Source organism: Ursus americanus, chromosome X (genome assembly GCF_024610735.1).
Source record: "Ursus americanus isolate L20-20 chromosome X, mUrsAme1.1.p, whole genome shotgun sequence".
Classification (NCBI taxonomy): domain Eukaryota; kingdom Metazoa; phylum Chordata; class Mammalia; order Carnivora; family Ursidae; genus Ursus; species Ursus americanus.
In genome coordinates this window covers 55247512-55262284 of record NC_142164.1, presented here as the reverse complement: position 1 = coordinate 55262284, position 14773 = coordinate 55247512, and the positions used below count along the sequence as shown (strand labels likewise).

Here is a 14773-nt window from a genome sequence, read left to right as displayed (position 1 = left end):
CTTTGTGATCACAGCTTTGTAGGATAGCTTGAAATTAGGCAACATGTTGCCTCCAACTTTGTTCTTCCATTTCAACAATTCCTAAGCAATTCGGAGCCTTTCTGGTTCCACACAAATTTAAGGGCTGTTTGTTCCAGCTCTATGAAAAATGTCATTGGGATGGCATTGAAAGTGTAGATTGCTCTGGGTAGCATAGACATTTTAACTATGTTAATTCTTCTGATCCATGAGCATGGAATATTTTTCCATCTTTTTGTGTCCTCTTCAGTGTCTTTCAAGAGTGATCTGTGGTTTCTAGAATATAGATCATTTACCTCTCTGGTTAAGTTAATTCCGAGATAATGTATGATTTTTGGTGCTATTATAAATGAAATCAATTCCCTAATTTCTCTTTCTTCAGTTTCGTTGTTTGTGTATAGAAATGCAAGTGATTTCTGAGCATTGATTTTGTATCCCGCCACATTACTGAATTGCTCTATAATTTCTAGTAATTTAGGGGTGGAGTCTTTTGGGTTTTCCATATAGAGTATCATGTCATCTGTGAAGAGAGTTTGACTTCTTCTTTGCTGATTTCAATACCTTTTATCCCTTTTTGTTGTCTGATTGCTGTTGCAAGGACTTCTACTACTATGTTGAATGATAATGGTGAGAGTGGGCATCCTTGTCGTGTTCCTGATCTTAAGGGAAATGCTTTCAGCTTTTCCCATTGAAAATGATATTCGCTGTAAGCTTTTCATAGATGGTTTTTATGAAATTGAGGAATGTACCCTCTATCCCTACACTCTAAAGGGTTTTAATCTGGAAAGGATGCTGTATTTTGTCAAATGCTTTTTCTGCATCAGTTGAGAGGATCATATGGTTCCTGAGTCTTTTCTTGTTGATATGAATTATCACACTGATCAATTTGTGAATGTTGAACCACCCTTGCATCCCAGGGATGAATCCCACTTGGTCATGATGGATAATCCTTTTAATGTACTGTCAGATCCTATTAGCTAGGATCTTGTTGAGAATTTTGGCGTCCATATTCATCAGGGATATCGGTCTGTAATTCTCCTTTTTGATGGGGTCTTTGCCTGGTTTGGGGATCAAGGTAATACTGGCCTCATAGAATGAGTTTGGTAGTTTTTCTTCTGTTTCTATTTTTTCAAACAGCTTCAGAAGAATAGGTATTATTTCTTCTTTGAATGTTTCGTGGAATTCCCTGGGGAATCCATCAGGACCTGGACTCTTCTTGTTCTAGGGGAGGTTTTTGATCACTGTTTCAATCTCATCATAATTAATCACTCTGTTTAAATAATCAATTTCTTGCTGTTTCAGTCTTGGTAGTTTATAGGTTTCCAGGAAGGCATCCATTTCCTGATTGTTTAACTTAATGGCATAAAGCTGTTTGATAAAAGTTTCTAATGATCCTTCCTATATCATTGATGTTGGTTGTGATCTCGCCCCTTTCATTCATACTTTTATTAATTTGGGTCCTTTCTCTATTCCTTTGAATAAGTCTGCCCAGTGGCTTTTCAATTTTATTTATTCTTTCAAAGAACCAGCTTCTAGTTCTGTTGCTCTGCTGTACTATGCTCCTGGTTTCTAATTCCTTGATCACTGCTCTAACATTGATCAACTGCCTTCTCGTGCATTGTTAGGCTCTTCTTCTGTTCCAGCTCCAGCTTCTTGAGGCGAGAATATAAAAACTGTGTTTTAGATTTTTCTGTTCTTTTGAGTGAGGCTTGGATGGCTATGTATTTTCTCCTTAGGACTGCCTTTGCAGTGTCCCATAGGTTTTGGACCGATGTGTTTTCATTCTCATTGGTCTCCAAAAATTGCTTAATCTCCTTCTAAATTGCCTGGTGTATCCAATCATTCTTGAGCAGGATGGTTCTTAGTTTCCATGTGTTTGAACTTCTTCCAAAATTTTCCTTGTGATTGAGTTCCAATTTCAAAGCACTGTGGTCTGAGAATATGCAGGGAATAATCTCAGTCTTTTGGTATCAGTTGAGACCTGTTTTGTGACCCAGTATATGGTCTATTCCGGAGAAAGTTCCATGTGCATTCAAAAAGAATGAGTATTCTGTTTTTCTGGGGTGTAGTGTTCTGTATATATCTATGATGTCCATCTGGTCCAGTATGTCATTCAAACGTCTTGTTTCTTTGTTGATTTTCTGCTTAGGTGATCTGTCTATTGCTGAGAGTGGAGTGTTGAGGTCCCCTACTATTAACGTATTTTTATCTATATATTTCAGTATGGTTCACAGGAGCTCCGGAGCACCGGTTTTCAGGCTGGTCGGGCGTGCACTTCCGAGCTCCTGGTTTCAGTCTAGTTCGAGTGTGCACTCCGGAGCTCCGGTTTTGGTCTGGTCGCACGTGCGTTCCCAGGTTCAAGGTCTCAGTCTGCTTTCCTGTGGGTGCTGGTTGGCGAGTCTGGCCCACTCCCCAGTGCAGGTGGCTATACCCTCCTGGTGCCCAATCATGGCGGCTCCCTCCCCCTACCATTTATCTTCCGATATCTGTGCACAGATTCAGGGCTCCCCGCTTCGTACCTCAATACTCAGTGCTGGAGATGTTCATTTGTAGAGATCCAGAAGTATCTTCCTACGTCTCAGGCTGATTTCGTGGGTGTTCAGGATAATCTGTTAGATATCCAGCTCGATTCAGGGGATCAGCTGAGAAAAGGTCCCCTACTCCTCCGCCATCTTTATTCAACCCCCCAAATTTCCCTATCCTGGACCTTTTATGTGAGTGGAATAATATAACATATGGCCTTTTGTAACTGGATTCATTCAGTTAGTATAATGCTTTCAAGGTTAATCCATAATGTAGCATGTTTTCATTTCTCTTAAATATATGCATAGGAGAGGAATTGCTGAATCACATGGTTACTATGTGTTTAACTGCTTGAAGAAGAGCTAGGCTGTTTTCCAAAGTTACAACATAAATTTAGACTCCCACCATCATTGTATGAGGATTCCTATTTCTTCACATCCTTGTAAACGCTTTTTGTTATCTGACTTTTTTTAAATTATTTAATTATTTATTTATTTAGAGCATGTGTGAATGGGGGAGGGGCAGAGGGAGAGAGAGCATCTCAGGCAGACTTTGTGCTGGGCTCAGAGCCTGACACAGGGCTTGCTCTCATGACCCTGAGATCATGACCTGAGCTAAAATCAAGAGTCAGGTGCTTAACGAACTTAGCAACCCAGGTGCCATTGACTTTTTTTTTCTTTTAGCCATCCTAGTGGGTATGAAACATTATTTCGTTGATTATTTTGATTTATATTTCCCCAATGACTAATAATGTTGAACATATTTTATGTGGTTTTTAGACCATTATATATCTTCCTTGGATAAATCTCTATTCAGATTCTCTTTTATATTCTTATATATTTATTTTTTTGTTATTGAGCTATAAGAGTTCTTTATGCTGAATACATGTTTTTTATCAGATATATAATTTGCAAATATGTTATTCCATTCTATGGATTGTCTTTTTATTTTTGATGGTGTCCTTTGCAATACAAAACATTTAAACCTTAATGTAGACCAAATTATCTATTGTTTTCCTTTTCTTGCTCATAATTTGAGTGTCATATCTAAGCATCATTTGCCCAATCCAAGATTGTGAAGATTTATAACTATATTACTTCCTAATAATTTTATAGTTTTAGTTCTTACATTTAGTTGTTTGATGCATTTTGAAATAGTTTTTTCTGTATGGTGTGATGTGAGGGAACAAGTCATTCTTTTGCGTGTGATTGTCCATTTGACTCAATACCACTTGTTGAAGAGACCTTTTCCCCCATGGAATCATATTGGCTCCTTATCAAAATCAGTTCATCAGAGATCCATGGTTTTATTTCTGGATCTCAATTTTATTCCATTGATCTATTAGCCTCTTTGTGCCATTACCACATTGTCTTAATTACCGTTGCGTTGTAGTATGTTTTGAAATCTGGAAGTATATATACTCCTACTTTGTTCTTTTTTGGGACCGTTTTGGCTATTTTAGGTCCGTTACAGTTACATATAAGTTTTAGGATCAGCTTGTGGATTCATTAAAAGAAGTCAACTGAGATTCTGATAGAGATTATGTTGATTTGTACATTAATTTATGAAGTATTGACATTCAACAATATTAAATCCTTTGATCCATAAACATGGTATGTTTTCCATTAGCTTAGATCTTGTAAAATTTCTTTCAATAAGATTATATCAACAAGAAAAAAGTCAAGTTCATATGATCCTCTCAATAGATGCAGAAAAAGCATTTGACAAAATATAGCATCCTTTCCTGATTAAAACCCTTCAGAGTGTAGGATAGAGGGTACATTCCTCAATTTCATAAAAACCATCTATGCAAAGCCTACAGCAAATATCATTCTCAATGAGGAAAAGCTGGAAGCCTTTCCCTTAAGATCAGGAACACGGCAAGGATGCCCACTCTCACCATTATTATTCAAATAGTACTAGAAGTCCTTGCAACAGCAATCAGACAACAAAAAGGGATAAAAGGTATCAAAATCAGCAAAGAAGAAGTCAAATTGTCTCTCTTCGCAGATGACATGATACTCTATATGGAAAACCCAAAAGAATCCACTCCAAGTTATAGAGCAATTCAGTAATGTGGCGGGATAGAAAATCAATGCTCAGAAATTAGTTGCATTTTTATACACGAACAATGAGACTGAAGAAAGAGAAATTAAGGAATCCATTCCATTTACAATAGCACCAAAAATCATATGTTTTCTTGGAATTAACTTAACCAGAGACATAAAGGATCTATATCCTAGAAACTACAAATCACTCTTGAAAGGCATTGAAAAAGACACAAAAAGATGGAAAAATATTCCATGCTCATGGATCAGAAGAATTAACATAGTTAAAATGTCCATGCTACCCAGAACAATCTACACTTTCAATGCCATCCCGATCAAAATGCCAATGACATTTTTCAAAGAACTGGAACAAACAGCCCTTAAATTTGTGTGGAACCAGAAAAGGCCCCAAGTCGCCAAGTAGGTGTTGAAATGGAAAAACAAAGTTGGGGGCATCACAATGCAGGATTTCAAGCTGTACTACAAATCTGTGATCACAAAGACAGCATGGTACTGGCACAAAAACAGACACATAGACCAATGGAACAGAATAGAGAACCCAGAAAAGGACCCTCAGCTCTTTGGGCAACTAATCTTTGACAAAGCAGGAAAAAACATCCAGTGGAAAAAAGACAGTCTCTTCAATAAATGGTGCTGGGAAAATTGGACAGATACATGCAAAAAAATGAAACTTGACCACTGTCTCACACCATACACAAAAATAAACTCCAAATGGATGAAAGACCTCGATGTTAGACAGGAATCCATCAAAATCCTATAGGAGAGCATACGCAGCAAACTCTACGACATCGGCCACAGCAACTTCTTTCATGACACATCTCCAAAGGCAAGAGAAACAAAACAAAAAATGAACTTGTGGGACTTCATCAAGATAAAAATCTCCACAGCCAAGGAAACAGTCAAAAAAACTAAGAGGCGGCCCATGGAATGGGAGAATATATTTGCAAATGACACTACAGATAAAAGACTGGTATCCAAGACCTACAAAGAACTTCTCAAACTCAATACACAAGAAACAAACAAACAAATCATAAAATGGCAGAAGATATGAACAGACACTTCTCCAATGAAGACATACAAATGGCTGACAGACACATGAAAAAATGTTCAAAATCATTAGCCATCAGGGAAATTCAAATCAAAACCACACTAAGATACCACCTTACGCCAGTTAGAATGTCAATAATTGACAAGGCAAGAAACAACAATTGTTGGAGAGGATGTGGAGAAAGGGGATCCCTCCTACATTGTTGGTGGGAATGCAAGTTGGTACAGCCACTGTGGAAAACAGGGTGGAGGTCCCTTAAAAAGTTAAAAATTGAGCTACCCTATGATCCAGCACCTGGCAACTGGTAAAGCCACTCTGGAAAACAGTGTGGAAGTCCCTTAAAAAGTTAAAAATTGAGCTACCCTATGATCCAGCAATTGCACTACTGAGTATTTACCCCAAAGATACAGACATAGTGAAGAGAAGGGCCATATGCACCCCAATGTTCATAGCATCATTGTCCACAATAGCTATATCGTGGAATGAGCCGAGATGTCCTTCTACAGATGACTGGATTAAGAAGATGTGGTCCATATATACAGTGGAATATTACCCAGCTATCAAAAAAGAATGATTTTTCAACATTTGCTGCAACATGGATGGCACTGGAGGAGATAATGCTAATGAAATAACTCAAGCAGAGAAAGACAATTATCATATGGGTTCACTCATCTATGGAACGTAAGAAGTAGGAAGATCAGTAGGAGAAGAATGGGATAAAGAAAGGGGGGTAATCAGAAGGGGGAATGAAACATGAGAGACTATGGACTATGAGAAACAAACTGAGGGCCTCAGAGGGGAGGGGCGTGGGGGAATGGGACAGGCTGGTGATGGGCAGTAAGGAGGGCACATATTGCATGGTGCACTGGGTGTTATACGCAACTAATGAATCATGGAATTTTACATCAGAAACCAGGGATGTACTGTATGGTGACTAACATAAAAAATGTTATTATAAAAAAAAATAATAATGTTTTATACTTTTTAAAGTATGATTTTTGAACCTATTTTATTAAATTTATTGCAAAGTTTTCTTTTTAATGTTATTATAAACTTAATTTTAAATTTTATTCAAATATTCTTAATTGCAAGTATATAGAAATAAAATAGTTTTTTTTAAGTTTTTATTTAAATTCCAGTTTAGTTAATATACACTGTAATGTTACTTTCAGGTATAGAATTTAGTGATTCATCACTTAGATACAACACCCTATGTTCATCACAAGTGCCCTCCTTAATACCCATCAACCATTTAATCTTCCCCTCACCCACCTCCCCTCCAGTAATGCTCAGTTTGTTTTCCTTAGGTGAGAGTGTTTTTTGATTTGCCTTTTTTTCTTTTTCTTTCAGTATATTCATCTGTTTTGTTTCTTAAAGTCCATATGTGAGTGAAATCATGTGGCATTTGTTTTTTGTGTTTTTTTGACTGACTTATTTCACTTAGCATTATACTCTTTAGCTCCATCCATGTCGTTGAAAATGGAAAGATTTCATTCTCCTTTATGGCTGAGTAATATTCCATTGTATATACATACCACATCTTCTGTATCCATTCATCAGTTGATGGACATTCGGGCTCTTTCCATAATTTGGCTATTGTTGATAATGCTGCTATAAATATCAGGGTGAATGTGCCCCTTCAAATTAGTATTTTTGTATCTTTGGTTAAATTCCTAGTGGTGCAATTGCTGGATCATAGGGTAGTTCTACTTTTAACCTTTTGAGGAAACTCCATACTGTTTTCCTGAGTGGTTGCACCAGTTTGCATTTCCACAGTGTAAGAGGGTTCCCCTTTCACCACATTCTCTCCAACACCTGTTGTTTCCTGTGTTGTTAATTTTAACCATCGTGACAGGTGTGAAGTGATATCTCATTATAGTTTTGACTTGTATTTCCCTCATGATGAGTGATGTTGAGCATTTTTTCATGTGTCTGTTGGCCATCTGTATATCTTCTTTGGAAAAATATCTGTTCATGCCTTCTGCCCATTTTTTAACTGGATTATTTTATTTTTTGTTTGTTGAGTTTTATAAATTCTTTGTATATTTTGGATGCTGATCTTTATTGGGTATATCATTTGCAAATATCTTCTCCTATTCCATAGGCTGCCTTTTAGTTTTGTTGATTGTTTCTTTCCTGTACAAAGGCTCTTTATTTTGATGAAGTCCCAATAGTTTATTTTTGCTTTTGTTTCCCTTGTGTCAGGAGATGTAGCTAGAAAAAAGTTGCTATGGCTAATGTCAAAGAGGTTACTGACTGACTTCTCTAGAATTTTCATAGTTTCCTGTCTCACATTTAGGTCTTTCATCCATTTTGAATTTATTTTTGTGTATAGTGTAAAAAAGTCATCCAATTTCAATCTTTCTCATGTAGCTGCCCAGTTTTCTCAATACCATCTGTTAAAGAGGCTGTCTTTTTTCCATTGGATATTCTTTCCTGCTTTCTTGAAGATTAATTGACTATATAGTTGTGGGTTTATTTCTGGGTTTTCTATTCTTTTCCATTGAACTATGTGTCTGTTTTTGTGCCAGTACCATACTTTCCTGATCACTCAGCTTTGTAAAATAACTTGAAGTCCGGAATTGTGATGCCTCCAGCTTTGTTTTCTTTTTCAAGATTGCTTTGGCTATTTGGGGTCTTTTGTGGTTCCATACAAATTTTAGGATTGTTTGTTATAGCTCTGTGAAAAATACTATTGGTATTTTGATAGGGATTGCATTAAATGTATAGATTGCTTTGGGTAATATAGACATTTTAACAATATTTGTTTTTCCAATCCATGGGTGTGGAATTTTTTCCATATGATTTCACTCACATGTGGAATTTAAGAAACAAACAAATGAGCAAAGGGGGAAAAAAGGAGAGAGAATATATGCATAAATATTTGAGACCATGGTATATTATTCACCTGCATTTGAGAACACATTTTCTAAATGTTGGGGGAAATCTTTGTAGTCATTACTCAGTCAGAATTTTGTGTTTAACTCCTATATGCCTAGGGACAATTCTGGGTTTTTTGTTTATTTGGGTCTGTGTATGTTTACATAAAAATACATAGGTAAATAGATTTCTTTCCTTCCTTCCTTCCTTCCTTCCTTCCTTCCTTCCTTCCTTCCTTCCTTCTTTCCTTCCTTCCCACCTGCCTTCCTGCCTGCCTGCCTTCCTGCCTTCCTACCTTCCTTCCATCTATCTTTCTTTAACATTCACCAAAAAAACAGCACTTCACAACCATGGATAAGCCCATGTTTCTGTGATAATGTCATTTTCAACAATGTAAGAAATAAATCATGTAAAGTTAAATTGTAATTTTTCCTGAAGCTTTAGCCTTTCAAGTTTTGTAACTAATGGGACAATTTAAGTATAATGTAAACAATTTAAATTGGACAATTTAAAAACAGCCATACTAGAATCCATAGCCATATCTATAGTCATATAAATGCAAGTTTATTTGCAAGATCCCTGAAAGGAAAATTTTATCACTACCAACCACCTCCCCACCCAAATGAGAAAACAAAACAAGTTGTGGTGTGTTTTAATTAGGTAACCAAAACGTAGTTAAATGGACATTTAAAGGTTCATTCTAGTAAACCACTCCTTTTCAAGAAGTTGAAATCCCTGTGCTGTATTGACTAAAAGGTCATGATTCATGGAATGTCTAAGACTTCATTCATGGAAACTTAATCATAAGGTTAGAGATGTTGGCAATTTAGGACCTGCTGGGATAAATGGGTGAACAAATGTCTGTACTCTAAATTCTTGACCTGCATGTTTTATCTTTACCCTAACTCATTCTTTACATGTAAGCTCAATCTCAGTATTTGAGTTACTGGTTCAGCAGAAACCAGGAAAAATAAATTTGTGGTATTCAGAATGTTATCCAACTGCATGTTGTTTACTTTATTGTAACTACTGGTAAACAGTGGTCAATAAATAGTTTTTTATTCCTTTAAAAAACTAAAATAATGTAATAAAAACTGAGTGTTATATGCAACTGATGAATCACTGAACTCTACCTCTGAAACTAATAATACACTCTATGTTAATTTTGAATTTAAATTTAAAAATCAAATTAAAAAATAAAATAAAATAACGTAACATAGCATAACATAATATAAAAGAGTTGTTTCCTTTCATGTGAATATCAAGACATTTTTTCAAAGTTAATGACATGAGTATCATTACATATCATTCAGGCTATTAGCAATTATTATTACTAAAATGGTCACTGTAAGAATTTGTACTTGTCATAATCTTGCTGTGTTAATACTTCGTTTTCATAACTCTTTCCTTAAATTATATTTAAATAAATACCACTTTATTTAATATTTTAGTAACAACATTTAGGATAAATCAGCTTTATTTTCACTCTGTACAATAGTGTGGAAAGTAAAGGTATTGGACTTCTTGGAATTATAAATGGAATTATAATTGGTATTATATATATATATATATATATATATATATATATATATATATATATAAATTTAAAATGCCTATAATTTAGTCCTTGTAATTGAACAATCATGTTCTTCCTAACATTCAGAAAATTAGGAGAATTACCATAATCGTGCAAAATTGGTTGCTAATCACTAGGTACATAAGATTCACAAGGGGAAAAAACTAGCACAACAGTCTCAACAGTATTATACTCTTCTATCTTGGGAAGGTAAAAACGTCTAACATTTGTAGAGTATCTCATTTAACCCACACGACAACTTTAAAAGGTAGATATAATTATAATTGTTTTAGAGCTGAAGAAACTGTGGCTTGTGAGTATTGTACAACTTTCCCAAATCATATCACTAAAACTGACAGAACCAAATTCTCAAACACAGGCTGTTGACTGAAAGCTAATGCTCTTTCTTACACATACAATATTGATTTCTCTAAATCAAATAGAAACCACCATTCTGCTCTGATAATGTCATTAAGATTCTACTTTGTTGTCCTTTATTCATTTTATCTCCTCCCCTAAAAGTCACAAAAAGTAAAAAAGGCATTATATAATTTTTTTTCTAATGTTATTATTTAATACAATTAATTAATATCTAGGGTATCATTAGTTTCAGAAGTAAAGTTCAGTTATTCATCCATTGCATATAATACCCAGTGCTCATTAGATCATGTGTCTCCTTAATGCCCATTAACCAGTTATCCCATCCCCCCACACCTTCCCCCCAGCAACGCTCAGTTTGTTTCCTATAGTTCAGAGTCTTTTATGGTTTGTCTCCCTCTCTGATTTCATCTAATTTTATTTTCCCTCTGTTCCCCTATGATCCTCTGTTTTGTTTCATAATTTCCACATATGAGTGAAATCATATGATAATTGTCTTTCTCTGATTGATTTATTTTGCTTACATAATATCCCCTAGTTCCATCCAAGTAATTGCAAATGGTAAGATTTCGTTTTTTGATGGCTGAGTAATATATATCTATCTATCTCACATCTTCTTTATCCATTCATCTGTCAATGGACATCTGGGCTCTTTCCATATTTTGGCTATTGTGGACAATGTTGCTATAAACATTGGGGTGCAGGTGCCCCTTTGGATCACTATGGTTGTATCTTTTGGGTAAATACTAGTGCAATTCCTGAGTCATAGGGTAGCTCTATTTTTAACTTTTTGAGGAACCGCTACACTTTTTTCAGAGGGGCTATGCCAGTTTGCATTCCAACCAACAGTGTAAGAGGGTTCCCCTTTCTCCACATCCCCCAACATCTGTTGTTTCCTGAGTTGTTCATTTTAGCCATTCTGACTGTTGTGAGGTGGTATCTCATTGTAGTTTTGATTTCTATTTCCCTGATGCCAAATGCTATTGAGCATTTTTTCATGTGTCTGTTAGCCATTTGTAAGTTTTGTTTGGAGAAATGTCTGTTCGTGTCTTCTGCCAATTTCTTGACATGATTTTTTGGTTTTTGGATGTTGATTTTTATAAGTTCTTTATAGATTTTGTATACTAGCCCTTTATCTGATAAGACGTGCAAATATATTCTCCCATTCCATAGCTTGCCTTTTAGATTTGTCAATTGTTTCCTTTCCTGTGCAAATCATTTTATCTTGATTAAGTCCCAATAGTTCATTTGTGCCTTTGTTTCCCTTGCCTTTGGAGATGTGTCTAGCAAGAAGTTGCTGTGACCAAGGTCGAAGAGATTTCTTCTTGTGTTTTTCTCTAGGATTTTGATGGATACCTGTCTCACATTTAGGTCTTTCATCCATTTTGAGTTTATTTTTGTGTATGGTGTAAGAAAATGATCCAGTTTCATTCTTCTAAATGTGACTGTCCAATTTTCCCAACATCATTTATTGAAAAGACTGTCTTTTTTCCATTGGATATTCTTTCCCACTTTCTGGAAGATTATTTGCCAATAGAGTTGAGGGTCTATTTCTGGGATCTCTATTCTGTTCCATTGATCTCTGTGCCTGTTTTTGTGCCAAGACCATACTGTCTTGATGATTACAGTTTTGTAATATAGCTTGAGGTAAGGAATTGTGAGGCCACCAGCTTTAGTTTTCTTTTTCAACATTCCTCTGGCTATTCAGGATCTTTTCTACTTCCATACAAATTTTAGGATTATCTTCTTCCAGCTCTGTGAAAAATGTTGAACATATTTAGTTGGGATTGCATTGAAAGTATAGATTACTCTGGGTAGCATAAACATTTTAACAATATTTTGGAAAGTTTTTCCATCTCTTTGTGTCTTCCTAAATTTCCTTTATAAGTGTTCTATAGTTTTCAGAGTACAGATCCTTTACCTCTTTGGTTAGGTTTGTTCTGAGGTATCTTATGGTATTTTATGCAATTGTAAAAGAAACTGATTCCTTGATTTCTCTTTCATCTGTCTCATTGTTAGTATATAGAAATGCAACTGATTTCTGTGCATTGATTTTATATCCTGACACTTTGCTGAATTCCTGTATGAGATCTAGCAATTTTCAAGTGGAGTATTTTGGATGTTCCACATAGCATGTTGTGTCATCTGCAAAGAATGATAATTTGATTTCTTCTGTTCTGATTTGGATGCCTTTATTTCTATTTGTTGTCTGATTGCTGAGGCTAGGACTTCTAGTACTATGTTGAACAACAGTGTTGAGAATCGACATCCCTGTCATGTTCTTGACCTTAGGAGTAAAGCTCTCAGTTTTTCCCCTTTGAGAATGTTATTTGCTGTGGGCTTTTCATATATGACCTTTATGATATTGAGGTATGTTCCCTCTATCCATACACTGCAGAGTTTTTATCAGGAAAGGACGCTGTATTTTGTCAAATGCTTTTTCTGCTTCAGTTGAGAGGATCATATGGTTCTTGTCCTTTCTTTCATTAATGTGATGTATCACACTGATTGATTTGTGGATATTCAACCACCTGCAGCCCAGGAATAAATCCCACTTGGGTGTGGTGAATGATCTTTTTAATGTACTGTGGGATCCTATTGCCTAGCACCTTGCTGAGAATCTTGGCATCCACATTCATCAGGGATATTAGTCTGTCATTCTCCTTTTTGGTTGGGCCTTTGTCTGACTTTGGGATTAAGGTAATGCTAGCCTCATAGAATGAGTTTGGAAGTTTTCCTACCATTTCTGTTGTTTGAAACAGCTTCAGAAGAGTAGGTATTAATTCTTCTTCAAAAGTTTGGTATAATTCCCCTGGGAAGCCATCCAGCTCTAGACTCTTGTTTCTTGGGAGATTTTTGTTGACTGCTTCAGTTTCTCTGCTTATTATGAGTCTGTTCAGGTTTTCTATTTCTTCCTGTTTCAGTTTTGATGGTTTATATATTTCTAGGAATGCATCAATTTCTTCCAGAAATTGCTAATTTTTGGAACATAGTTCCTCATATTACATTCTTATAATTGTATGTCTTTGGTGTTATAATTGTTTGTTACAGTCTCAGTTGTGATCTCTCCTCTTTTCTTTTTTTTAAATATTTTTATTTATTTATTTGACAGAGAGAGACAGCCAGCGAGAGAGGGAACACAAGCAGGGGGAGTGGGAGAGGAAGAAGCAGGCTCCCAGCAGAGCAGGGAGCCCGATGCGGGGCTCAATTCCAGGACCCTGGGATCATGCCCTAGGCCGAAGGCAGATGCTTAACAACTGAGCCACACAGGCACCCCAGATCTCTCCTGTTTTTTTGTGATTTTATTTATTTGGGTCTTTTCTCTTTTCTTTTTGATAAATATGACTAGGGGTTTATCAATCTTGTTAATTCTTTCAAAGAATCAGCTCCTAGTTTGTTTGTTTTTATCTGTTCTATTCTTTTGGTTTCTTTTTCATTGATTTCTGCTCTAATCTTTATTATTTCTCTTCTCCTGTTGGGTTTAAGCTTTATTTGCTGTTCTTTTTCCAGCTCCTTTAGGTATAAGGTTAGCTTGTATATTTCAGACTTTTCTTTTTTCTTGAGAAAAGCCTATACTGCTCTACACTTCCCTCTTAGGACCACCTTTGCTGCATCCCAAAGTTCTAAACTGTTGTGTTTTCATTTTCTTTTACCTCCATGAATTCTTTTCAATTCTTTAATTTCCTGGTTGACCCATCCATTCTTTAGTAGGATGCTCTTTACTGTCCATGTATTTGTGTTCCTCCCAAATTTTCTCTTGTGATAGAGTTCAAGTTTTAAAGCCTTGTGGTCTGAGAATATGCAGGGAATAATCCCAGTTTTTTGGTTCCAGTTGAGACCTGCTTTATGAGCCAGAATGTAATCTATTCTGGAAAATGATCCATGTGTACTCCTAAAGAAGTATTCTGTTGCTTTAGGATAAAATGCTCTGAATATACCTGTGAAGTCCATCTAGCCCATTGTGTCGTTCAAAGCCCTTATTTCCTTGTCGATATTCTGCTTAGATGATCTGTCCATTGCTGTGAGTGGGGTGTTAATGTCCCTTACTATTATTGTATTATCAATGTGTTTCCTTAATTTTGTTATCAATTGGTTTATATAATTGGCTGCTCCCGTGTTAGGGGCATAAATATTTACAGTTGTTCAATCTGCTTATTGGATAGACCCTTTAATTATGATATAGAGTCCCTCTTCATCTCTTATTATAGTCTTTAATCCAAAATCTAATTTGTCTGATGTAAGAATTGCTACCCCTGCTTTCTTTTGATGTCCATTAGCATG

At 35.8% G+C, this 14773-nt stretch overlaps 1 protein-coding gene across 1 annotated transcript in view; it reads left to right on the top strand.

Annotated features, from left to right (window-relative positions):
* Window positions 1–14773, top strand: part of LOC148106914 (uncharacterized) — a 244756-nt gene that overhangs the window by 216886 nt on the left and 13097 nt on the right. The gene's annotated exons all lie outside the window — the stretch shown is intronic.